Source organism: Pterocles gutturalis, unplaced genomic scaffold, assembly GCF_000699245.1.
Source record: "Pterocles gutturalis isolate BGI_N339 unplaced genomic scaffold, ASM69924v1 scaffold30837, whole genome shotgun sequence".
NCBI classification, from domain to species: Eukaryota; Metazoa; Chordata; class Aves; order Pterocliformes; family Pteroclidae; genus Pterocles; species Pterocles gutturalis.
The window spans coordinates 7,613-7,929 of record NW_010108816.1 but is presented as its reverse complement, the minus strand read 5'-3'; positions in this window follow the sequence as shown (position 1 = coordinate 7,929).

Here is a 317-nt window from a genome sequence, read left to right as displayed (position 1 = left end):
CCCACGAGCCATATATATAAAAAAAAAGGTGAAATGGAGCAGGATTCCTCTGCGATGCAGGACTGAACCACGTGCCCGCTGGGCACAGGAACTACACCACTGCCGAAGGAGACAGGGAACCAAGGGAGAGGTCCAAGGAAGGCTGAATGTTTTTAGTAAAAGATGTTTGACGCTCTCTTAGGTCATTTAAAAATACGTCACCTTTTTATTGCAGGCCAGCCATTTAAAAATGCTTCTGCTGGGACAAAGCGAAGCGGTGATTCTTTACGTGATGCTCCTGGTGGAGGAATCTCGGAGAGCGGCGCTGCAAGGGTTGC